The sequence below is a fragment of the Adiantum capillus-veneris genome, chromosome 20 (assembly GCF_014529385.1).
Source record: "Adiantum capillus-veneris isolate H3 chromosome 20, ASM1452938v2, whole genome shotgun sequence".
Lineage (NCBI taxonomy): Eukaryota > Viridiplantae > Streptophyta > Polypodiopsida > Polypodiales > Pteridaceae > Adiantum > Adiantum capillus-veneris.
The window spans coordinates 98,153,657-98,178,160 of NC_140950.1; the positions used below are offsets into that span (position 1 = coordinate 98,153,657).

The 24,504-nt window shown below is 37.8% G+C and overlaps 1 pseudogene; it reads left to right on the forward strand.

Annotated features, from left to right (window-relative positions):
• Positions 1 to 388: 388 nt before the first annotated feature.
• The window catches only part of LOC147432967 (uncharacterized), a 41,399-nt pseudogene continuing 17,283 nt past the window's right edge, over positions 389 to 24,504 (forward strand).

The following is a 24,504-nucleotide window of genomic DNA, read 5'->3' on the forward strand; positions in this document are numbered from 1 at the left end:
CCCAAGTACCCAAGTATTGAGTGTATGGTCATCTCACCAGAAGCAGAATGGATACTCCGTGTGAAGGTGATGAGAGTGGAATTGGAGACAAAAAAGTCCCTACACTAGGAGGATTGTTTCCCGATCCTCAGCCATCCCCATCTACGCCACGGACTACACCAAATCCTATGGAGACCTTGGTCAAGTCTATCATGTAGAAGATGTAAAACAAGAAACTAAGTGTGCCGCCATGGATAGAGAACGTGAAGAACGGAGGGCAGCTATGGAGCTCAAGCGTGAGCAAGCATGCGAAGCTCAATGCATAGCGGCTAAAGAAAAGAGAGCAGCTATGAAGCTAGAGCGTGAGTAAGCATGCAAAGCTCAGCGCATAGTGATTGAAGAAAAGCGGATGGCCATGGAGCTAGAGCGAGAGTCACAGCGGGACCAACACATGAAAGAGTTGGTCCTACAGGTTCTCTCCCCAAAGAGCGAGCCACTCAAGGAGATCAACAAGTCATCTCATAGCACATGTAGAGATGATGACTCAAACAATCCAATCATTGAGAAGTTGACTTTTAGTAAGTATGATGGTAAGATGGATGCTTCTATGATTTATTCTTGGTTGCATCAATTTAATGCTTACTTTGAGATTAACAAGAAAAAGAGTAAGAGTAAAGTATTGGTGGTTGCCATGTATCTGTCAGGTGTTGCCATTAATTAGTATCAGACCTGGTAAGAGGCATAGATGGTTGAATACCTTGATCATGCCTCGGGTGACGAACCACTATCTTTCACTTCCGTCGACTTGCAAGACAAGCTTAATGCTTGTTTTATGCCACCACATTACCTTGATCAATTGAAAGAATATTGGCGAGGCCTCAAGAAAAATGGCACTCCCATTATGTCTTTTTCTAACCGTATTTTACAGATTGGTGTTCAATGGTGCAAGTTGGATGAGCATTGCAAGAAGGCTTTCTTCTTTGGTTTGCACGAGTACATCAAGTACGACGTGAAAGTCTTCCAACCCATCGATTACAATGATGCCGTCAAGATTGCTCTTGAGCAAGAAATGAAGCACAACAAAGGTAAGCCGAAGGAGAACAAGTCAAGTACCCCTCAGAACCAATAGAATGGTAAGAACCATGGTAGTTCTTCCTCCTCTCAATCTTCCTATACACCTAGATCACATTACTCTTTTCACCTAATAGTAGGAAAGGCTAAAACATAGGGAATCCCTAAGTTGACATCTAATGAAAAATACGCTAAAGGAATAGTAGGAGGTTGGTCAAGTCTTGAAGAACAAACCGAGTATGAAAAAGAAGGAAGATGTTTTCAGTGTCACACTAAAGGTCACATGAAAAGAGATTGTCCTAAGAAAGACCCACAGAACCCACATCTTTGTTTAGTGTTATAAATGAGAAAATTAATGTGCCCCAAGTTTCTAATGATCATCTAGATCAGTCTCTCATGAAGTGCTATGGTCATATGAATGGTCAGCATATTGTGATTTTGTTTGATGCTGGTAGTCCTCATAATGTGATTAGTGATTCTCTTATGAAGAGTGCACATTTAGAAGCTATTCCAATGGATCTCTTTGGATTTTCTCCTGGCATGCAATCCTCACTTATGCATGAATGTCCAAATGTGATAGTCTCAGTTCAAAACATAGGGTTTCGTCTTAAGTTTGTCGTCTCTCCTTTTTTAGGATGTGATATGATTTTGGGCATATAGTGGTTTAAAAGTTTTGATCCATGAGCTAGTTGGAAAGAAGACTCTCTCTCTCTCTCTCTCTCTCTCTCTCTCTCTCTCTCTCTCTCTCTCTCTCTCTCTCTCTCGGGGTCAATGGTGCCTCTCTCATGGTTATTTGATGTGAGAAGAATATTTTGTCTTTGTCATTAATCTCTCACTCTCATGTTTTGAAAGAGTATAAAGCACGCAATCCCATAGTCTCTCTCAGTATACAATCCCCCAGTCCAAAAAGAATCAATCATTGCATGATAAGGAAGCTCTCTCTATCATTCATTCTCTACAACCTTAGAAGCATTTTCTGCATGATAGAGATTTAGTTGTTAGTAAAAATCATCAAGCCTTCAAGTGGCTCCAGTCTGTACCGAGTACACATTGGAGTAACCTTCAAGCTTGATGGCTCTAGTCTTGTGATCAATTTGGTGGTTTGATTGATTACGTTGCAGATACGATCAGTCACAAAGGACATATCTTGGTTCTTGAGTCGATTTCCACAGTATCGATTTAGGAAGTATCTTTTGTTCACATGCAGAGTCCGTATGCATTTTTTGAGTCTTTCATTCGTGATGGTATTTTGTATTTTTGTCACCGTCTTTGTGTGTTACCTCTCATAAGAAATCCATATTGTAGGATGCACATGATTCACCCATGGATGAGCATAGCAGCATGAACCACACCTTAGGAAAGGTAGAAAGTTTGCACTTAAGGAATACACAATGTTGCACCATGGTAAGTCATGTCAATAACTTTTTCATGTTCATTCTGAGGCAAAACAGAGTCACAACAAAAGCACTAGCATGATTGTCTGTCAAGCTTTGGTATTACCTTTATGGTTTGCCATAGTTGATAGTTTTAGGTAGAAAAGTCAAGTTTAGATCCCATTATTGGTATGGAAAGTTATGGCACTCTGTCACATTTTTCATTTACCTTAAATCCACAGTCACTTAGGAAGCATAGTCTCTTTCCAACCACCCGCAAAGTAACAAATGTGTCTATGAAATTGTGGTTGAAGTTGTTTCAGGGAGATCCTTCAGAGAAGATGAACCCAAGATTGTAGATGAAGTAATAGAAATGGAGCCAATGTAGATTATTTTGCATCACTTTTGGTGTAGTGCTAGCATTGTATTCCTTTTTGAAGTTCAAGTATTGTGGCACGCACATAGCAGAGTGGGCCGGAGAAGGTTCTTTTGCAGATTCCCTAGAGTTTTTGGAGAACTACATGGAAGCCATGTAGCTCGGTACAAGTACCTCACCTTGAAAAGGGGGGGATGTCATGTGCACATCAAACCCTAGGTGCATGTAGACAAGCTAGCTCCTATTTCTAGGGTTTAGGACAACCTGGGAAGTGTTTAGGCACCCTTGTGAGCTTGTACATAGGATGTGCATGTCCACGCACTTTAGATTAGTTGCATACCCTTTGATTGCACATGAGCATAGCCAGTGTCTACTACATGTAGGCAATGGGGAGTGTTCCCATACAATTGTATTAGTACCCAACCTAGGTTTTTATTTGCATGTCAATCACCTCTTATTAGTAGTTCATCAATTAATAAGTGGCATTTTTTCATCATTTTAGAGATCATGGGATTTTTAGGAGGCATTGCCCTACCCAGCTTTTATCCCATATATAAGTGAATCTAGGGGTCACTTCTCCACAGTAAGTCAATACCCGCACTACAAGTACCAAGTATCCGTAGTACCTCGGCACCCCTCTAACATTTTTGCACCAAATTATCTCTAGCGTTTTCAAATTCAGCCCATCATACCGGATCAGCCAACATTTTCAATTTTTTGCATAAGATCAGCCAACATTTCACATTCATCCCTTAGATCAGCCGTTGTTTTAAGTTTTCTACCATTGTCGGCATCGGCGATAGCAAATCAGCCCATATCCTTGTCGCCATTGCAGATCACAACCAAAATCCCTAGCATTTTTGCATCCCAGCCTTTAGCCTCATGGAACCAAGTATCTACCACAAGCTCTCATCAACATCCCAGTATCTAGTACCATTGTATCAGCATTTTGTGCAATCTAATGCAAATACCTCTCTAGCGATAGAGAGGGGGGCTCTTGGTGGAGGGGGGCTTGGGACCCCATCTAGTGTCAATTTTCTTTCTCTCTCTCTCTCTCTCTCTCTCTCTCTATATATATATATATATATATATGTGTGTGTGTGTGTGTGTGTGTGTGTGTGTGTGTGTGTGTGTATCACTCACAATATCCTTCTCTTTTCTCTCTAGTCTATTGCACATCTCTCATGAAGTAAAAGGAAGTCTCTCATTAAAAAGAACCTTGAATACGCACTGAGAACTCATCCTGAGCATACCCCATCAATTACTTTTGTTGCACATAACATTGATAGCAGAGCTCTTTGGCAGTGTTTGGTATCATCACTCAAGAAAAGAACCTAAAAAATGTCTCTCATAATTTTTTCTTGAAGAAAATTTGTGTCTCGACCCCAAAATTATTAGCCACTTCCACCCTTAGTCCATCGTGCATCATGCACATTCCCATCTTCATCAATGTGCCTTACGTCCAATTAAGCCATAAAGAACCACAATTTTTTTCTTTTTCTTGTTGAGGTTGCACATAACCCAAGACCACTTGGGCGTGTTGATCTCTCTAATTTGTGTTTTTGAAGAGCGACATGTAACCCAGAAAAGAAGGGCTTGTCCAACCTCCCCTTGTTCCTCTTTTCCACTCATTGAGAGTGCTTGCACATTATGGCAGGCTAATGAACGTGAGGTGGGAAAAAACAACCTTGGTGTGAGTGCAAGCCGCCAAGGGGTGCATCCATAGGAAGGAGTTGAGCTTGGGTAAGAGAAAAACCTTCTTAAATGCAAATTCCAAGCAGTATCAAGTACCTAGGTACCCAAGTACACAAGAACCCAAGTACCCATAGTACCCCAAGAACCCCAGAATCCAAGCACCCTAAGTACACAAGTACTCAAAGCATGGTTATCACAAGAAGCAGATTGGATACTTTGTGTGAAGGTGATGTGAGTGGAATTAGAGAAGAAGAAGTCCCTACACCAAGAGGATTGTTTCCCAATCCTCCACCGCCATGGATTGCACCAAGTCCTATGGAGACCTTGTTCAAGTCTATGATGGAGATTATGTTTCACGTGCGCACTGCCCTTGTGCTGTGTGGACAAGCTTTTTCTACAATTGAGCGTTAGTCTTAGCTTAGGACTTAGCCTTGCACCTTGTGAGCCTCTAGTAGGATGTGCATGTCCAAGTTGGTCATAGTTGCATACCCTCACTTGCACAATTAAGTCACTTAAGCATATAGACATATGAACAATCACTTAAGTCATTTACTAATAAGTGACTTTCACATGACATTTATCTTAAGTAGGTAGTGAAAATGGCTAAAAGACCTATTGAAAGACCCCTTTGGGCGTTAGAGAAGGCACAAGAGTTAGTAAAACTGCATGTGTTTCATTCGATCAATGAACCTTTTTACTAGCGAGCTATCCAAAAAGTTTAAAACCCTATTGCCCCTTTCAAGGTTACTCTTAGCTAAAAGCACAGTCTATAACAAACTTGGACACCCCAAGTCTGGAATCTAGCATGACACATGCAAAAAAGTCACTTTAAAATACTTCCACTTAAATCACAGTTCAATTGAGTCAACACGACCCGCCTTAGTTCCGTGCCAATAGAGATTTCCCCAAAGGCTGCGCCCCTTTTGGTATTTCTTTTTGTATTAATGATTAAGCAAAGTACATTTGCCCGCGTGTCTCCTCTGTTCACCGATTTGTCAACTCTTGTGTGCTAGAGAGAGCCCACCGGACTTATTTAAAGGCCCTTGGCCATGGGAAAATTAGTACATGAAAAGCTTCCAAACTCAAAAGCAATTTGGCTTCAAAAGCTAGTGCCAAATCAGCTAGCACAATTTGCGTTATTTCGTGCAGCCTACCACATCAACACAGCCAATGCGTTTTGCAAAAATCCGTACGGCCAACCACATCAGAAATTTTGTGCAATTTGTGGATTTTCGTATAGCCAACTCTTTCACTTTCTTTTAATTTCCCTAGTTGTCCTCATGGCATGTCGGAAGATGCCCATAAATTGGGACAACTTATAGTATGCCACATCATAAGTTTGTGACCTACCCCCCTCTTCAAAGAACTGTAACTGTCCTTGATTATGCTTGCAAAACATACAGAGGCCATAAAACAATTCAATAGACACTAACTCTAGCTATTGATGCACTAGACAAACACAAATCTAGCACTTGCACAAAGATGACTCAATCAGTGCACATTCACATCATATCAATCACATAAAAGCTGATTCCAGATCTACGACCACGATTCCTAGAACTGTATTTCGCAATTACATCTAGAGCCATCCTGAACCTCATTGATGTTGGATTAGATAATTATTATTGTGATCATGTCTACAGCCTTCTCGAGACCAAAATGTTGCAATCGTTTCGTCTTTCAATCCTGCACTCAAACAAAATCACATGAGAGAGTACACATCAATCACATTCAAGTTTGGAAATTCCATTTTTAGTTTCCTTATTCATAAATTCATACATCAAAATAATGTCAGTACAATAGTATCCCTGAAATCCAAAGGGAAATCAGTGACTTTATTCCATCTAGGTAATCTATGACAAAGGACAAAGTGACTCCTCTCTCGTGCAGTCCCATCTGCAGAATGCACCAAATTCAACCCTGTGCTGATCCGTGAGATCTTTTGGAATAGATGCAGCTAAGCCAAAAGCCTCAAGGTAAAGTTGCAAAATCTAAGGAGTATTTGTTAGGTCCTCCTCCTTCATCCACTTCACATCCAATGTAGGGTAGTTCTTGAAATTTACTAAGAACCACCGAATCATTTTACCTTTCACTTTCCTTTTGTTATGGGCTAGTATCAGTTTAGGAATGAGTATCTCCTTTCTCTCTTCCACTTCAAGTTGCTCATCAGGCTCCTTGTCAACTAGTAGCGCACCCGTAAAGGGTTTCAAGAGACTCACATAAAAAGCGTTTTGAATCTTCCAAGTGTCTGGCAACTTGAATTTGAAGGATACATCATTTAACTTTTCTTGAATCTGGAAAGGACCATAATACCTCATGCTAAGCTTTGGAAAAAGCCACTTCTTTCCCTTTCATTTCCTTAGGCGTGCCTTCTCAAAACATAAGAGCACCTAATCATCTTCCTTCAACTTCAAGTCGCGTCTATGTCTATCTGCTGCCTTCTTGTGTTGTGCTTGAGACTGCTCTAGAGCCTCACGAATCATGGAAAAAACAGTGTCGAAATCCCTCGTGTATTGATCTGCTTCAAAAATCTTGTCCTTGGTGCTTAGAAATGGAGAGATCTTCTTAGCACCTTTGATTACCTCAAATGGTGCTTTCCCTCTCGAAGAGTGAACCGTGTTATTGTAGGCAAATTTCACCAAAGGCACATATTTTTCCCATTGAGGCTTCTGATCAAAGATGAAAGACTTCAATAAATCCAAAACCACTAAATTGGCCATCTCATATCGCCCATTTTCCTACGGGTGGAATGATGATGAGAAGCGCAACTGCGTGCCGATGTTCTCCCAAATTTCCCTCCAAAACAAACCTTGAATGGGAATCTTTGTTCGAGACTATGGTCTTAGGCATGCCATGTAACCAAAAAATATGAGCAATGAACAATCTCACTAAATGATTAGGCTTGACAGTCTTGTTTACTGGAATAAAGTGAGCTTGCTTGCTAAATCTGTCAATGATTGTCCAAATGCCATCGTGCCCACTTTGAGTCTTGGGGAGGTCAAAGATGAAATCCATAGCAATCAATGCTTTCCTAGGGCGGGTGGGAATGGGTAAAGGTTGTAGAAGTCTTTGTGCCTTATGCCTGTCAAACTTGACCTTTGGGCATACTAAACAACTACAAACAAAGTCATCCACATCCTTTTTAAGCCTTGCCCAATAGAAGTAATGCTCCTTACCCTTCAAGGTGGTATCTATGCTGCTGTGGCCTGTAAAATGTGGACAATGGCACTCTGTCAATACCTTTTCCCTCAAGGGTTGTGTAACACACTGTTAAGTATGGAGCCTGATTTACCCTTGTAATTTTTTGTGGTAAAATCGCACATTTGTAAGGCCCCCATTATGAGGAGAATCCATCTTGCGTAAAGGAAAATCACTCGCCAAAAAAACCAAAATTTTCACGGCAAAAAATCAGGGGCAACTTAAGGGGCCTCGGGGGCGGAAGCCCCCGAGACTTTTTTTTCCCTCACCGGAATATTCCTTTTTGCCGAAATATTATGACCGGACGGCGGCCGGAAAGTGGTCGGAAAACAACCGTCGGTTGGCCGGTGGCTGGTAGTCAATGGCCGATGGCCGGTGGTCGGAAGTCAATGGCCGGTGGCCGAATTCAAAAGTGAATTTGTCTACACAAGGGTGGCCACACATGGGTGGATTGGAGGGTCTGATTTGGACTTATTTACACAAGGGCGGCTACACATGGCTGCCTCTCCTAAGAGAGGGCAGCCCTTTTGGCCTATAAAAGGAGGCCATTTCTACACACATTTCATAGTGTGAAGTTGATGCAACAAGGTGAGTGTGAGGTGGTGAGAGTGAAGCAAGGCAGGAGCTTCATTAAGGGTATAATCCCTTTGTAAACTACTTCTTGTTTTGAAGTACTAAAGCCATTGAGTGGCTGCTTTCCCGTGGACGTAGGTGAACCACGTATATCGTGTGTACTCTCTCTCTCTCTCTCTCTCTCTCTCTCTCTCTCTACTCTATAATCTCGTGTATGTAAATCTGTCTCTCTCCATTAAGTAATCTACTCAATTATCTATTTAGCTACGTCTTATTTCCTAACACACACAACATTGTTTTCTACATCAAATATACGTCTTGTATGGAATAGCTTAAAGTTGGCTTTCCATTCCGTATTCGGGTAAAAATGTCAACAAACTCAGGATCTGTGGTATACTGGTCAACCATATCCTTGAAGCTTCTATGTTGAATCCCAAAATAGCTAGAACCAAGGGCTTCCAAGACAATGCATCTACCATTAAATTCTTCTGTCCCTAAACATGAACAATCTAGAAGTGAAACTGTGACAGGATGTTAGCCCATCGCATTCTCTTCTCCAAAATCTTCTTTTGTGACAAGAAGTAGTGTAAGCTCTGATGATGCGTAGAGACTGTAAAATCAACTTTGAGTAAATAGTATTGCCACTCTGTAAGAGCATGGATCACTGCCAATAGCTCTTTCTCATATATTTGTGCTACCAACTCTGGCCATGAAAACATCCTGCTTTTGTAAGAAATGACATGGCCTTCTTGCATCAAAACTACTCCCCAGACTATGACCACAAGCATCACAATAAACTTTGAAAGGCTTCTGCAAGTCTGGAAAAGCCAACAATGGTCCAATAGTCAATTTTGCAGTCACCTCTATCAGTTCCCATGTGAAAGGTACTCCTTTTTGAGTCAGTAAATGCAAAGGTGAAGCTATCTCTGCAAACTTCCGAATGAACCGTCAATAATAAGAGCACAAGCTCAAAAAGCTTTGAACTTCGTGAACATTTTGTAGGTCAAGCCAATCACGGATAGTCTCTATTTTGTAGGTCAAGCCAATCAAGGATAGTCTCAATTTTGGCCGGGTCCATCTGCATTCATTTTGCTCAGACGATGTGCCCCAAGAAATGTATCTTTGGTAAGAAAAACTCACTCTTTCTGGCATTGATAACCAATCTATGCTTCTGTAATGCTTGAAAGACCTGTAGCAGATGATGTCTATGCTCTGCCTCATTGTTGGAGAAAACTATAATGTTGTCAAAGAAAGTGCCCATAAAAGATTGATACTCTCACGAAATCCTATCCATCATTTGATAAAAAGTTGCTGGAGCATTTGTGAGTCCAAAAGGCATCACCAAATATTCATATAAACCAAAAGTTTTTTTTAAAGTTGTCTTGTAGAAATCCCCTGGAGCGATTCGGATTTGCTGATATCCACTATTCAAATCAATTCTCTTGAGGCAAGAGGATCCCTGAAGTATGTCAAGTACATCATTGATCCTTGGAATAGGGAATCGATTCTTGATGGTGATTTTATTGAGCTCAAAATTCAATGCACATTTTCCAAGATCGTCTTTCTTTGGTACCATGGAGAACAGAAAGGTGACGTGCTAGGTTGGATGAGACCCTTTTCTAGAAGTCCTTTTACTTGGTTCATTACTTCTTTATTTTGGGCTCGGCTAGCTTGATAAGGTGGCCGGCTCAGCGGTATACTTCCAGCAATCCAATCAATCGTATGGTCCTTAGGATGAGGTGGAATTAACTCTTCTGGTAGGCCTTTGAAGAAGCAATCAACCTGTGTGTGCAAAAATTCTTATCATTCCTTATCCAATTCAAACATACTAGTTTTTTGCTTATCATTCAATTCTTTCAAGTAGATCGTGTAAACAAAAAGATCGGATCTCACTAATTTTGAAATGGCCGAATCCAATACAATAGGGATGGACTCGCCCTTCAATTTTACATCAAGCTGAATTTTCATGCCCTTGTCATTTTTCAAAGTCGCTTTCTTAGCCCGATTATCAACCACGGCGTTGTTCTTATGGTATGAGGGGATTCCTTGGAGGATGTCACACCCTTCCGAAGGCATGATGTAAAAGTCCTTGTGCCCTAAATACCCTTGATAATGAAAATGAAGTTTGTCAATGACGGGTGTAATGGCAACATCCCATCCGGGTGCCACTAGAACTGCCTCCGCTTGTGGCCCCATTTTTTCGGGCATAATTCCAAGTCGAGCTGACAATTTGGGTGAAATGAAGTTGGCCTTGGATCCTCCATCAAAGAAGATGAGGGCTTCCTGATCTCGTACTTTTCCCCATGTACGAAAAAGTTATGTGCTTTCGTCCATCTGATTCGGGTTGGTCCCCATACAATCTTGTATTAGTCTTGCTTTCATCTTTCCTTTTTTGCCAGCTGCTCTAGAGCTCTTTGGCCTATCTTCTGATTGTCGTCGCTGTGCCTTTTTGGGGCACCTTGATGTGTCCTTTCTCTTCGCAATCAAAACACTTTCCCTCTTTGAGGTAGTATGATATCTAATCCTCGATCAATCAAGGTCGTGCCTCCTTCGTTTTTTGAAATTTCCTTCTTCTTTTCCTATCATTTTTCAAATGCTACTCGGTCCTTGGTGTCAAAAATTGATTAGTGGGGTAAGTCAGGTTACCTAAATGCATAGTAAATCCTTGCTTAGCATGTCCCATCAATTGTTGTATGGACTCGAAATTTTGCTCAAGGCAGTAATCTTGGATTTCTTTGGGAAGCTCAAAGCAAAACCGCTCAATTTGTTGCTTAAAAGTGACCTTCTTAAAAGAAGAGGCAGGTAGAAAATCATCCCAAAATCTCTCACAATAAGCATCCAAAGTGTCAGCCTTGGTCATCCGAAGATGGCTCCAAGCAATAATCACATCTCGTTGAGCCAAGAGGAAATAAAGAGCCGTTAGAATTTTAACCACTTGGTAGGGCTTATTTCCTTAAAACAAGAGTGGACCACCACGTTCATGCATTTCATTTTAAGAATGATGTTGTCCTCTTGATTTTGGAGTGCTCTGAGTAGCACCCTCCAGAGAATGCTATGCCAAACTACTGAATAAAGGCTAAAGTCTTGGGATCATCTCAAAATCATGAAAAGGATTCAAACTTTATTGACTATCTACCCTCCTTAAATTCCTTGGTCTTTTTTCCCTAGTCCTCGAGAAAATCATATTGGTTGGCTCTGTAAAAGTGTTTCTTCTTTGAATAGAACATGTGGTCATTGGAGTCTTAACTCTCATAGGAGGATGAATCCTCATCAGAACTATCAAAGACATGTTGAGATATGCGGTATGATCTTCTCTTCTTTGTCTTCTTCTTTTTATTTCCAAATCTCTGGTTCTTTCTTTGTTTCTTGCCCTTTCTGTCCTCTTCACTCAAATTGGAGGAGGAAGAGCTATTCGAATTGTCAGAAGAGGACACACTGGACTTTCCTTCAAACCATACATGCTTCTTCTGTTTTCTTGCACTTGCAAAAGAGGATTGAGGACCCAAATAATTGGGGTAGTCAGTCCCCTTGTCGTGTTTCTTTGCCCCCAAATGTTGGTTGACTTGTCTTTCAATGATGTCATCAAGTTCTTCTTCAGTGAACATCCTTGGGGTAGGAGGTTTCTTGATGGTCGATTTTATTGGTGTGTCAATGGATTTCTACCAATGCATATGCACTTCGTCAATCAAGTGCCAAGTCAAAAATTTGGCATACTATGGATTCTTCATAAACTCAAGAATCTGCTTTGCGCACTCATCAACCTGCTATTGACGTTGTGTCTCCATTAGTTGATACTGTGTAGGCTGATGTGGCCCGTATTTGTGGTATGCTAATTTATTCAAATTTCTAGTGTTGTCTCCTGTTCCTGAGGTAACAGGAGGAGTCGCCTGATTCTTGCCAAAATCCATATGTGTTTCAAGAAAAGGGATTGGATTTCTCAATAGAAGAGAAATCAACTGAGATTTGATACCACTATACAAACTTGGAAAGGAATAAACGATGCAAAAGTTGGAGCATTCCATCCAAAATTGCCAAAAGGGATCTTGGGAGTTTTTGAAATTTGAGGAGTATTTTGGGAATTTTTACAAATTTCAGGGATATTTGTCCTATTGAAAATTAGACAAAACCTTTGTTGAGGCCCCTTTGAATGAACTTGAAATAAATTGTGTTGGCCTTGGGGCGTGGTCTGTGTGGGGTGGAGGGGGATTGGAGTGAGAGATGGAGAGTGCGGGCCACAAACTTGGGGGGGGGGGGGGGGGGGGGGGGGTGAAGGGGACACACAAGAAGATTTAGAAATTTTCTCATGTAGGAAAACTGTCATAAAATCTAATATCTAGCTTTATCCAAACAATTTTTTCATGTTAAACTGATCATTTAATATGGGAAGATAAAAGGGAAACAAGAGTTAGAATATAGATATGTGTTTTTAGACCAAGCTCAACATGGGGCCAAAAGGAGATGGTTTCATCTCAGCAAGGGCTCACAAGGAGATGGTCTACTGAAGAACAATATGTGCATAATGAAGCTTACAAGACCTTAGGGTTAGCTTCATTAAAGACCTCCAAAGTTTAGTGTAAAAGTCCTTAGACCTTAGGTTAAGCTAGGCCTATGCTTGAGATGCTTGATGACTAAGGTGCTTGGTCAAGCTAGGCATATGCTTGAAGTAAAACCCAATCCCTACAATGAGGGGGCGAGCCCTTGAGGCTAGGGGCATGAGAGAGAAAGAGGCCATGCACTTGCTAATCCCATGCTTGTGACTAAGGTTCTTGAGGTGATTAAGCATGTTGGGAGCCAAGGTGCTTGAAGGCTTGAAAGTCAAACCAATGCCTACAAAGGAGGGGGCGAGCCATGAGAGTAGGGGGTGTGGTTGAGTGACTACTCCCTCACCCAAAGGGCACCCCTTGCTCAAAGAGGAAAAAGGAGCACATGTGAAGGCCCTAGATAAGCTGCCCACATAGTGTTATTTAAGCCTTTTCCAATCCTTCTCTCTCAAAGAGGAAACGAGGACACTTGTCCAAGGACTACCTCTGTTGCTAGTTGTGACCAAGGCTTGTGAGCGCCAATGAGCTTCAATCAAGGGCTAAAAGAGGGGGGTTGACCCAAACAACTCGGGGTCTAGCTTGAGGGGTCACTACAAGAGGTTGTGTGCACTTGTGACGTTTTTAGCGACGAAAATACATTGGGTTTTTATACTCCCCGACGTCGCTAAGACCGTCGCTAACAGTGTGCCTACGGGGACGTCGCTATAATCGTTGCTATATGCGTTTCTATACTCGTCGCTATATAGCGATGCATATAGCGACGCTTATAGCGACGCTTATAGTGATGGTTAGAGGCTACCTAAAGCGACGCTCATAGCGACATTGCAGAGCCTTATATAGCGACGCTTATAGCGATGCCCGAGAGTAAAATTTTTAGTAAACCTAAATGAATCCAAGGTAAGCCCATATTCACCTTCGAAAGAAAGTGCAAGGTATAGACCCAAAGTAGTCACCCACAAGACAATAAAACCATTAACTCCATCGTCCATAGTATTGTTTGAATAATAAAGATAGATACAAAATTGACAAAAGTAAATTGATGAAATTATATCAATGACAATTGTACACATCATAGGCAAAATCACTTGATTGTTAAGTTTTACAAATGTAATAGTTACAACACCATTGTCATTATTGAGAAAATATACATGGTTTTCCAATAGTTACAAAAAGACGTATACAAGTCATCTCATTATACATGCTATGACAAAAGGAAACTAATGCTATCTAGCTACGGCTAGACTGAAGTCGTCTAATCAGACGTCTCATCGCGTCCAAGCGACGTATCTGTTGGATTCTGCAGAAAAGAACAATAAGATAGCTTTCTATAAGTATAAAAATATAATTTACAAAACAATACAACAAATAGAAAAGAGTAAACCTTAATACTAACCATGCTGCCGCCAAAACTCAGAATGTCCGTCAAGACGTTTAAGCCCTTTCTGCCTGTGTACTTGCGTTCGTATGGTGTGGGGTCACTTCCTGTTAATCGACCACTATTCAAAACATACAAAGAATCCATTATGTTAGAATTTAAAAGTACAAATAGACATAACTACCAAACCTAAAGAGCAATGCAACAAAATCAGCCTCAAATGATGCCCACCCACCGCTCCCCAAGTGGTACAAGCTCTCAGTCTCTACTCGTGCTTTGGCTGCCTCCTTTGGTTGCTTCCACTTGTCAGGATTCTCGCGTGTTGCTCGCTTCACATTCTTCCAATCTTCTTTGGCCAGCCAATCTGGTTTGTTCCACCTATGCTCTATTGCTTTTTGCACTTCAAAACGCTTGTGCTTGCAGTATTTGTGTGTAATGTTCCCAACCCCGACTACACCAAGATCGGGATGGGATCCTTGACAGGTCTCTAGGCCTTATAAAAATCGGAGTCTCTACACAAGAAAAATCCAAGGAATAAACCTTTGCCATTGACAATGGCTTGGGTCTATAGCCTTAGAAGAAGACTTAGTCCTGTCTCACAGCGGAAACGGGATAACATATTAACAATCCCAAAAGTCTTTCGGCCCTATAACTTCCACATATTGGGCTAAGGTATCCTCAACCAACGCTTTTTTCCCTCTAACAGATGTGAGGGCACAGCCGTTGGTGGACTCCTCTCCAAGTGAAGAAGTTTTCTAAACGTTTTAGTGCGCAGGGATGGATAGTTACTTGACTAATCAGGTCCACCCGTCCATGATTGACAACCTTAGTCAATTCCCACTTACCACCCCGCACTCACACAAGATTCGTTTATCTTATTATCAATCACATTGTTTTAACATTTAAAATAATGGTTTCTTTTAACGTTCCATCACGGTAATTCCTTGAAGACAGCATTGAAAGCATTCTTTTAGCAAACAGACATCTTTAAACTTAAGACAGGGTACTGTCAATCAAAACATTATCCATAATAACCATGACTAGTACTCGGCTTGTCTCAAGACCACCTAAGGGTGAAAAACGACACCCATTCCTTATTCAAATCCGGAGTGGAATAAACCCCCACCCAAGGTTCCGGGTGCCCATACACCAAACCAGTTGCCCATACAACCGGGCGGCTCCCCTAGGATAAAAAACGGTATCCTAACTTATGTAGAAACATCAAGACATGACACGGAGTAGAAACTCATCCTTCATGGGGGTAACCGACTTATCCGTGGCTAGAAAGCCAATCATTATCATCAATTTATACTAAGGAGTCGGAGGTGTCTTAAAACAAGCTGTCTTAAGGATGATCAATCATATCTTTCCTATTTCAACCAGTTTTAATCCAAACAATTCTTTCCTACATTATAAACAAATGCACGTTGGAAGTTACCTTCCGTTTTCAGCCAGTTTATCCTTCTTACGTATGCAATGCTAACTTATTAAAGAACTTAAACTAACTAAAGACTTAATTGAATAATGGGACACCCACCTGGGATTGATTGGCCATCTGCTGCTGCGCTGGTGCCTGAAGACTCTCCTACGTAGGCCTACTACTAGGCCCGACTTCGTCGTCGTGTGACGCTCTAGTTCGTTTTGGAGCTACGTCCTCATCATCAGATGTAGGATTTGCTCGAGTTCATTTTGGTGCCATAACTTCTTATCCATTTAAAAAGGTCGTATAATCATTAGGTAAATAATTCAAAATCTAAACTTAACCTTTGTATTCAACCGTAACCCATCCAAGGTTAAATTTATAGTTTTAAATGATAAATTCTTGACCTAGTAATTTTTTATTTGTCTATATAGGCATGATAACTTTTTCCACCACTTCCCTAAGGGTTTCCTAAGCTCTCCTAACTTTCTTATAATTTTCTATATCTTTTTCCTAATTTTCCCATCAACTTTTAAGCTAATAATCTACTTATTTTGGGCTTAATATTTATTGTATCTAATTTCTCTTAAAGATTTCATTTCCTTAACTTGATATCATAGGTTTACATTTACTATAATTTTTCTAAAAACTTTTAACCACAAAGTCTATTTATTTTAATTAATCATTTGCTAAAAATAGGACTTTTGGTCAATTTTAATTTACTAACCTCACTAATTAACTATGGTATAATTAACACAAGTAGATAAGGATATTTTTGACCTTTGGTAATTGTCTTATTATTTTCCAACTTAATTATATATTTTCCATCTTCAATTTTAAGCTAAAATTAGGATAATTTGACTTAAATAAATATTTTTTATACTTTTCTAACCTTGAAATATTTATCACAACCTCTTTATTATGTAAGATAATTGCGATAAATAGAATGTAATCATATAGCATGATTTACTAATTTCCCTCTTAAAATTTCAACCAAAATTAGTATATTTTGACTTAGATAAATATCTATACTAGGTTTCTAACTTTGAAATAATTATCACGGCCTTTTCATCATGTAATCTACCTCTGATAAATAGCATGTAATCATATAGCATGATTTATTAATTTTTCTCTTTAGTTTTTAGCTAAAAATAGTATAATTTGACTTAGATAAATATCTATACTTCTTTTCTAACCTTGGCATAATTATCACAGCCTCTTTACCCTATAATACAGCTTTGATAAATAGCATGTAATTATAGCACATGCTTTACTAATTTCCCCCTTTAGTTTACCCCTCAAAATAGCATAATTTTACTAAGATAATTAGTCAAACTAATTATCTGAGATTAGAATAATTATCATGCATTTCCTAACATCTAATTAATCTCTGATAAATAACTCAATTCAATTTGAACCTATTTGCTAATTTCCCCTATTTAAATTATAAAAAAACAGAGTATTTCTGTTAAAGTAATTAGCTAGATTAATTATCTTAGCTTCTCCTAATTATCACAAGTTCCTTAACACCTACTTAACCACTGATAAATATCTCACAACATTTTAAATCAATTTACTAATTTTCTCTAAAAATAGAGTTTTTCTTCTAAAGTAATTAGCTAGATTAATTATCTGAGCTTCTCCTAGTTATCACATGTTTCTTAACACCTAATTAACCATTTATAATTATACTACAATATTTGAAATCAATTTACTAATTTTCCCTATTTAAATTGCTCAAAAAATATAGTATTTCTTCTAAAGTAATTAGCTAGATCAATTATCTGAGCCTCTCCTAATTATCACAGGTTCTTTAATACCTAAATAACCACTTCTAAATATATCACAACATTTGAAATCAATTTACTACTTTTCTCTATTTAAATTGCTCAAAAACAGAGTATTCTACTAAAGTAATTAGCTAGATTAACTATCTGAGCTTCTCCTAATTATCATGGGTTATTCAACACCTAATTAACTACTGATAAATATATCACAACATTTGAAATCCATTTACTAATTTCCCATATTTAAATTTCTCAAACAACAGAGTAGTTTTGCTAAAGTAATTAGCTAGATTAATTATCTAAGCTTCTCCTGATTATCACGGGTTCTTGAACACCTAATTAACCACTGATAAATATATCACAACATTTGAAATCCATTTACTAATTTTCCCTATTTAAATTATTCAAAAAACAGAGTATTTCTGCTAAATTAATTAGGAAAATTACTCAAAAAGTTATAGGATAATTTTTCTAGATTAATGACTGTCTAATGCAACTCTGATAATTACTTCAACTGAATTTAATCTTAATTAATATATTTACCATTAATTCATGGTTAATTTGACTAATTTCAGTCCTAATATAATAGAATATTTAATTAGCTTAATATTACTAGACTTAATTATAATAATTAGCAGCGATTAATTAATTAAGAGAGATTTTATGAGTATACATAGACCTAATCTTTGATTTATTAACAAATAGCTTAATCTAACATTGCTAATTAAGAAGGATTAGTCTAATTACCGTTAGGGTTAATCAATCAGAGATTAATCTCTAATGATTTTTGCATAGTGTTCTCTCTAGATGAGAGAGAAAGTATCAAGGCTCCGAGTCTGTGTAAAATGTGAAGCTAGGGATCCTATTTATAGTTTTCTGGCACTCATGAGCTCTCACCGGCTGAAAAAGGCAGTTTCTTGCAGTGCAAGCAGTCCCCTACAGGTCAAAAAACGCCCCCTACTACTAAATGAGTCCCTGGCAGGTCAGTGATGACGCTCCCATTACCTGCCAGCTTTTAAAATATCAATTCTGCTATATTTTGACCTATTTTTTCTTAATTGGTAAATATCTTGTAAATATCTAGGAGGCCTTTAATAAAGTCTATGCTTAAATGATTACTACAACCCTTCAATTTTACCTATTTTACTCAATTCACAGTGTAAACTTCCAGGGGTTATAACTATGTCAGTTTTTATCGGAATTCAATTCTAAAAAATTCTAGCCCGGGGTTTGTTGTGCTTAAGATTCCAAAAATACCAATATTTGCCATGGTCGGACAATTCTACATTGTTTTTTCAATAATCATATCAGTTTGATTAAGCTTTATACAACCTTTAAGGTTTGAGAAACTCAAAACCTTACAATCACCCCAACTTAAGAATTTGAGATGTCCTCATCTGAACCGAAATTGGGAAAATCTTTGAGAAGAGAAATTCATCCCCCCCAAGTGGCATCTTCGAAGGGATAATCTTTCCACTTTACCAAATGTTACTGATTATTCTAAGAGTTCTTTCTAGTTTCTGGTTGGAGTTACTTGCTGACCAATTTTTCCTCAAGAAACTCTTAGTGTTGAGCCCATCTTAAAAACCTTTACAAACCATTTGTATCATCTCAAAATCCACGTTAATTCAATTCCATAAAGATCCATATATCCACCTTGTCCACATGAACGCGCTCAGTCTAACTGACCATTCAGAGCAATCAGCGTTCGACAAGTATCATGTATTTTAGCTTTGCCAATTTGAACGTGCTTGGCGTGTTCTTTCCATTCTGAGCAATTTGCGTTTGTCACAAGCTCCCACCATTGCACCAGAGGTACCCCCTCTGTGCTCTAACCTGGTTGACCAACAATATTTTGAAGGGTTTTAAGAAGTATCATACCAAGAGTTCTTTTCGTCTTCCTATAAGTCTCGTTACCTTAATACTTTCATATCTAAGTCATTTTCCAAGGAAGGTTATCGTGTGCACAAGAATGTGAGTTGGTTATTTGATAACTACCTCATTTCTAAGATTCGAATTTTTCCTTCCTAACGAGAACCTCTTTATCATTTGCTAGATCTACCCTTAATTTCTTAATTGAATACTAACTTAACTTTAGATTCATTAAGTAATTTTTGGAGAAGAAAATCATGTATACCCTTATAATATATAAGTAACTCAAGTTTTTCTATTATTGATTTATAGTGGTTTATAAGCTTTAAGATTGCTAACTATGGCCAAGCGAGTGTCTCTTTTATCTTTTTTATTCATAGGGTTGGTTCTCCTATGATTGCATAAAATCTGGCTCCTCTTACTCTTCCTTTACCTCGTCCTCCATTTCTACCTTCTCTTAGATTATCTCCTTGATTTTGAGGAATGGCTCTAGCAGTAATTCAAGGGTTTTGTTTTTCTGGACAATTATTTCTATAGTGCCCCATTTGATTGCATCCATAGCACCTAACGTTTGGAAGGTCTGTTCTCAGTTCACTGCTGCAGCTACTCCACGTTGTTGATATCCATGGTTGGAATTTTTTACTGTCTCTTCCCCTAAAGTTACTAAATCCATTATAGTTCTTTGTAGAGTTGGTTCCTTCAGTTGCAAGAGCTTAGCCCTGAGAAGGCATCCTGTATTGATGTATGCCTCATGGCTTGATCCATACCTCTGCATCTTGTTCCACGTTGACCCCTTTACCTTTGAAGTTGGGGGGTTGCGCTTGTTTGAGAAGAAACAAGCACGGTATAAAGAACAGAAGCAGGTATCTACATGGTTTCGTAAGATCGATGGACTGACAATTTTAAGACTTATGACACGGCTAGGATTTACTTCAGAATAGACACAAGATCAAGATATTCAATTCAAAAGACTTGGTTCTTTATTGATAAGGTGAATATTTACAAGGATAGCCTTACAAAAGAGCCTTAGGTATCCCATCCTAACTTGTTGTGAATTTTTGCGGCCTTTAAAGGATCCGCATAGCTGGCCGATTTGGAATATGGTGATACAAACGATGGATGTTTGTAGTCAGATTTCTACAATCTTCTAATTGATTGGTATAATAGTTCTTATACTCATTGGAAATCGCAAAGTAAATTATAAGGTCCAAATTCTTAGGGGTATTCTAAGAAAAAGTTATGATTCTTCGATATGGAATTATCTCCACCACTCTATCCCATACCCATTCGTTCAGGGGTTTTCCCGTGTCTCCTGGGTAGGTGGGAACAGTGATACTTGAGTTTGTACCCAAGAAGTAGTACAACTGAACCACTCTCAATTCCTCAGCCCATCGTAGTTTCTTTAAATCCGTGGTAAGACATCCCAGCTTCCAAGTATTGATGTAATAAGTCCCGCCTTCATTGCTCCATTCAAGCTCCCAGCCTTTATCTATCCGAGTCGAATGAGGAGTGTGAGTGAGCCTTCCTCAGTAGCTCCATCACGCTCCGTCGGAAAAAAACAGTTTGGAGAACGATAAGCACTCTCATAAATAAGCTCAAAGACTTGGAATTTGCGATATTCAATCACAGGATCTTCCTGAATTATTGATGCATAAGCCTTTGGTTAGCTAACCAAATTTAATTATTCTTTTATATATATATATATATTTCTTTTTACATTTTCAGACAGTACGATTTTTATTTTTTTTCAAACTAACCCAGGCTCTGAAACCTAGGCTCTGATACCACTTATAATGTTCCCAACCCCGACTACACCAAGATCGGGATGGGATCCTTGACAGGTCTCTAGGCCTTATAAAAATCGGAGTCTCTACACAAGAAAAATCCAAGGAATAAACCTTTGACATTGACAATGGCTTGGGTCTATAGCCTTAGAAGAAGACTTAGTCCTGTCTCGCAGCGGAAACGGGATAACATATTAACAATCCCAAAAGTCTTTCGGCCCTATAACTTCCACATATTGGGCTAAGGTATCCTCAACCAACGCTTTTTTCCCTCTAACAGATGTGAGGGCACAGCCGTTGGTGGACTCCTCTCCAAGTGAAGAAGTTTTCTAAATGTTTTAGTGTGCAGGGATGGATAGTTACCTGACTAATATGGTCCACCCGTCCATGATTGACAACTTTAGTCAATCCCCAGTTACCACCCCGCACTCACACAAGATTCGTTTATCTTATTATCAATCACATTGTTTTAACATTTAAAATAATGGTTTCTTTTAACGTTCCATCACGGTAATTCCTTGAAGACAACATTGAAAGCATTCTTTTAGTAAACAGACATCTTTAAACTTAAGACAGGGTACTGTCAATCAAAACATTATCCATAATAACCATGACCAGTACTCGTCTTGTCTCAAGACCACCTAAGGATGAAAAACGGCACCCATTCCTTATTCAAATCCGGAGTGGAATAAACCCCCACCCAAGGTTCCGGGTACCCATACACCAAACCAGTTTTAATCCAAACAATTATTTCCTACATTATAAACAAATGCACGTTGGAAGTTACCTTCTGTTTTCACCCAGTTTATCCTTCTTACATATGCAATGCTAACTTATAAAAGAACTTAAACTAATTAAAGACTTAATTGAATAATGGGACACCTATGTGGGATTGATTGGCCATCTGCTACTGCGCTGGTGCCTGAAGACTCTTCTCCGTAGGCCTACTACTAGTCCCGGCTTCATCGTCGTACGACGCTTTAGTTCGTTTTGGAGCTACCTTCTCATCATCAGATGTAGGATTTTCTCGGGTTCATTTTGGTGCCATAACTTCGTATCCGTTTAAAAAGGTCATCTAATCATTAGGTAAATAATTCAAAATCTATATTTAACCTTTGTATACAAACCTAACCCATCCAAGGTCAAATTTATAGTCTTAATTGATAAATTCTTGACCTAGTAATTTTTTATTTGTCTATATAGGCATGATAACTTTTTTCACCGCTTCCCTAAGGGTTTCCTAAGCTCTCCTAAATTTCTTATAATTTTCTATATCTTTTTCCTAATTTTCCCATCAACTTTTAAGCTAATAATCTACTTATTTTGGGCTTAATATTTATTGTATCTAATTTCTCTTAAAGATTTCATTTCCTTAACTTGATATCATAGGTTTACACTTACTATAATTTTTGTAAAAACTTTTAACCACAAAGTCTATTTATTTTAATTAATCATTTGCTAAAAATAGGACTTTTGGTCAATTATAATTTACTAACCTCACTAATTAACTATGGTATAATTACCACAAGTAGATAAGGATATTTTTGACCTTTCGTAATTGTCTTATTATTTTTTAACTTAATTATATATTTTCCATCTTCAATTTTCAGCTAAAATTAGGATAATTTGACTTAAATAAATACTTATTATACTTTTCTAACCTTGACATATTTATCACGGCCTCTTTATTATGTAAGCTAAGTGTGATAAATAGAATGTAATCATATAGCCTGATTTACTAATTTCCCTCTTAAAATTTCAACCAAAATTAGTATATGTTGACTTAGATAAATATCTATACTAAGTTTCTAACTTTGACATAATTATCACGGAGTTTTCATCATGTAATCTACCTTTTATAAATAGCATGTAATCATATAGCATGATTTATTAATTTCCCTCTTTAGTTTTTAGCTAAAAATAGTATAATTTGACTTAGATAAATATCTATACTTCTTTTCTAACCTTGGCATATCTATCACGGCCTCTTTACCCTATAATACAGCTCTGATAAATAGCATGTAATTATAGAACATGCTTTACTAATTTCCCCCTTTAATTTACCCCTAAAAATAGCGTAATTCTACTAAGATAATTAGTCAAACTAATTATCTGAGATTAGCATAATTATAACACATTTTCTAACATCTAATTAACCTCGAATAAATAACTGAATTCAATTTGAACCTATTTGCTAATTTCCCCTATTTAAATTATAAAAAAACAGAGTATTTCTACTAAAGTAATTAGCTAGATTAATTGTCTTAGCTTCTTCTAATTATCACAGATTTCTTTACATCTAATTAACCATTGATAAATATCTCACAGCATTTGAAATCAGTTTACTAATTTTCTCTATTTAATTTTCTCTTAAAATAGAGTATTTCTTCTAAAGTAATTATCTAGATTAATTATCTGAGCTTATCCTAATTATCACGGATTCCTTAATACCTATTTAACCACTGATTACTATATCACAGCATTTGAAATCAATTTACTAATTTTCCCTATTTAAATTTCTCAAAAAATAGAGTATTTCTTCTAAAGTAATTAGCTAGATTAATTATCTGATCTTATCCTAATTATCACAAGTTTTTTAACACCTAATTAATCAATGATAAATATATCATAGCATTTGAAATCAATTTACTAATTTTCCCTATTTAAATTGCTCAAAAAACAAAGTATTTCTGCTAAAGTAATTAGCTAGATTAATTATGTGAACTTCTTCTAATTATCAAGGGTTATTGAATACCTAATTAACCATTGATAAATATATCCCAACATTTGAAATCCATTTACTAATTTCTCCTATTTAAATTGCTCAAAAAACAGAGTATATCTGCTAAAGTAATTAGCTAGATTAATTATCTGAGCTTCTCCTAATTATCACGGGTTCTTGAACACCTAATTAACCACTAATAAATATATCACAACATTTGAAATCCATTTACTAATTTCCCCTATTTAAATTTTTCAAAAAATAGAGTATTTCTTCTAAATTAATTAGGAAAATTACTCAAAAAGTTATAGGATAATTTTCCTAGATTAATGACTGTCTAATGCAACTCTGATAATTACTTCAACTGAATTTAATCTTAATTGATATATTTACCATTAATTCATGGTTAATTTGACTAATTTCAGTCCTAATATAATAGAATATTTAATTAGCTTAATATCACTAAGCTTAATTATAATAATCAGCAGAGATTAATTAATTAAGAGAGGTTTTATGAGTATACATAGGCCTAATCTTTGATTTATTAACAAAAAGCTTAATCTAACATTGCTAATTAAGAAGGATTAGTCTAATTACCGTTAGGTTTAATCAATTAGAGATTAATCTCTAATGATTTCTCTCTCTAGATGAGAGAGAAAGTATCAAGGCTCCGAGTCTGTGTAAAATGTGAAGCTAGGGATCCTATTTATAGTTTTCTGGCACTCATAAGCTCTCACC